This window comes from Aplysia californica, unplaced genomic scaffold (assembly GCF_000002075.1).
Source record: "Aplysia californica isolate F4 #8 unplaced genomic scaffold, AplCal3.0 scaffold00441, whole genome shotgun sequence".
Classification (NCBI taxonomy): domain Eukaryota; kingdom Metazoa; phylum Mollusca; class Gastropoda; order Aplysiida; family Aplysiidae; genus Aplysia; species Aplysia californica.
This window is the reverse complement of record NW_004797711.1, coordinates 159219-162358: the sequence shown is the minus strand read 5'-3', so window position 1 is coordinate 162358 and position 3140 is coordinate 159219. Positions and strand designations below refer to the sequence as shown.

The following is a 3140-nucleotide window of genomic DNA, read 5'->3' as shown; positions in this document are numbered from 1 at the left end:
GGGGGTGGAGGGGAATTGACTGACCTCTTGATGGTCGCTGGTTGTGTTGATGAAGAGCATGTCCAGGTGGAAAAAAACGTGTTTGAGGAATAAGTTTGATGATTTGAACAGCGAGACTGTGATACGTTGTTTCTTGTTTGAGTGATGATACGTATATGATGCGCTCACGGTATTGGTAAAGTGACCTATCGTTGAGCGGAAAAAAGGAGTGTTTGGTCTTTGAAGGTTTTTACATCTTGAATGTATCTCTATAAAGTAAAATATATGTTGCTTGTTGGCGTTTTTGAACAGATTTCGTTAGATGGTGGGATGACAGCCCTTGTATGTTTTTGGGTTGTTTTTTTCCCTGTGAGATATTCTAGTGTGGGTGGTTGGTGGGTGTTCTTGTGTGGTTTGCTCCTTCTTTCCTATCTAAACATCTATCTTCCTTATCTCTCCTCCTTTTTTTTTGCAATTATTATAAAGACAAAAAAGAAGGAGGGGAGATAAAGATGATAGATGTTTGATAGGAAAGAAGGAGCAGACCACACCAGAGCACCCGCCAATCACCCACGGTTGGCGTCTGCTCTTGCCAATGAGACCAGTTTTGGAAAAGAAGAGCTTGACACATTTTGAGTGTTTAAATCCCTCATTTCCTTTGGTGGATGTGCACAGCTTGCCATGCGGGCTTCTCTGCTGGCTTCAGCTTTTAAAAAAAGAAAGAAAGAAAGAATAATTAGGAAATGGTTTGTCTGCAGTGGTACTGGTAGGTTTTTTGAGGTTTTGAGTGATGGTCAGTGGATGGGCCAAGAGTTTCAATAGTGGGTGGTTGGCGGGTGTTCTGGTGTGGTTTGCTCCTTCTTTCCCATCGAACATCTATCGTCTTTATCTCCCCTCCTTCTTTTTTATGTTTGTTACTACTTTCTTGTGGCACCTCTAATCTTCTTGGGCTCATATGACCTTATGCAGTTGCAAGCGCTGTAAAACCTCTGCTAAAACTTAAAAAACTAGGAGGGGGTCGATGTTGCCACAGTCTGGGCTTACCTACGGCTGTCTCTTCCCTCACTTCCTTCCCAGTTCATGAGAGAGAGACACAAGGGACCCCCAAAATTTCACTCGTATTTTGTGTGTTTCTGTTTTACACTGTCCTTGCAGTTTGTTCAAACCATTTGTGGAATCAGGCTCTCGTCAAAATAATCAAAGTGAAGAAACTTGCATTTTTCCACACGTTTCTGAATTTTCAGCAAATTTTTGTTTTTTGGCTCAACATCTTTCATGCCCATTAAGGAACTCATTTCTGTGTGGATTTTTCTGAAAAACATTGTTTACAGGCACAAAAATGTAAATTTTCAGTTACCACAGACTCTTAAACTAAGGAAATAACTAATCTTTGGCGGCTATTTTCTCACTAATTTTACCTCTGAAAACAGGTGACCCCCATCTCCTTCTATCGCAAATATCTCGACTTGTATTCAAGATAAAGGGAAATTTTTTTGGTCCAAATAAAGACAAGTGAATAAGCTTTAAGATGATACCAATAACTCTACATGCTTAAAAATTGACGAGAGCCTGATTCCACCACGCTGCCTCACATTTGTATTTGTTGGGACAATTTATAAATATTGGAGTCCAGATAATCTCAATGTTTATTGAAAAGTACAATTTTTGTTTGAATGGAGAAAGTTCTTATGTCTTAACTCTTACTTTAATCCCAGAATTATTTTCCACGTTTTTGACGGAATTTTTTTCCAGATCTCGTGAAATTCGGGATGGAATATACACGCAAAATGTTCATAAAATGACTGAAACTATGGCAAAGTGAAAGAGGAAGTAGTTTAAATATTCATCCAACAATATTTGCGAGTAAAAATAAATCTACTCAGATTTATAAGAGATAAATATTCATCCAACATCATTTCCGAGTCAAAATAAATCTACTCAGATTCATAAGAGAATGCAATAGCGGCTATACTTCACCGTGCTTCACACGCCCTGTGGTCTGACCAGGCTCTGGGACCGTTCTCTCATGGACCGGGCGAGTTTCACAGGACACTCCCATCGCCGTCTCAGGGTTGTAGCGTTAAAAGATGCATGGTCAGAAACTTGTCCGCTGAAAAAATGCCAGCGTGTGTGTATCGCGGGCAGTATTGCGTACAGACATATCCTAGAGGCCGCCAAAAATGACTTGCGTCTGTATGCAATACTGCCTGCGGTATGTGTGTATGTGTGTGTGTGTCTGTGTGTAAATGTGGTTTTGGTTTTTGTTTTGAGTTTGAGTTTTTGTTTAACTGGAGTTTTTAGTTAAGTGCAATTTCTCAAGATGAGAGACCTCATCATCCGTGGTATGGAGATTGTATGAGACAGGAAGGTGGGTGGTTGACGGGTGCTCTGGTGTGGTTTGCTCCTTCTTTCCTATCAAACATCTGTCGTCCTTATCTCCCCTCCTTCTTTTTTGTGTATGTTACTCTCTTGTAACCCATAATCTGTTCTTCGGCACTTATATGACCTTATTGTGTTGCAAGTGTCGTAAAACTCGTACTAAAACTAAAACAGGAAGCTTTCCCTTTTGTTTCACTGCTTATTATTGCTGTTGCGCTGTTTGAGATTGGAGAGGATTTATTGGCTGTTGTTTCCTCACGCGTCAAACTGTTGTTCTTGAATCTGATGGCACTGTTGTTTTTTGTGGGAATGAATCTGTCACCATTTCAGATATGCGCAATTGTCCTGCCGTCTTCATTTTTCTATTTTGTTTCTTCGTATTGCTGTTTATGGGAAGGTGTTCTATTAATTTTGAATGACCGTAAAAGATGCTTTTGTGACATTTTTGTGTTTTAGAGACCTGTTATACTGAGTACTGGCGCGCTCATGTGACCTTATGCAGTTGCGAGCGCCGTAAAACTCCATACTAAACTAAACTGAGTACTGTTTTTGCATGTAAAAGACGTTGCACAGTTTCATGGAGTCAAAATAGGATTTTTTGACACACTGAAGTTATTTTTATCTGAAAATCATGCATGTGCATGCTTATACGCACACACACACACACACACACACACACACACACACACACACACACACACTCACACCCAGATACACACTCACACACACACACACACAAACACACACACACACACATACAAACACACGCACACACACATACA

The 3140-nt window shown here is 40.2% G+C and overlaps 1 protein-coding gene across 1 annotated transcript in view; it reads right to left on the bottom strand.

Annotated features, from left to right (window-relative positions):
• Positions 1 to 3140, bottom strand: part of LOC101849949 (alpha-tubulin N-acetyltransferase 1) — a gene marked incomplete in the record, with an annotated part of 361461 nt that overhangs the window by 263481 nt on the left and 94840 nt on the right.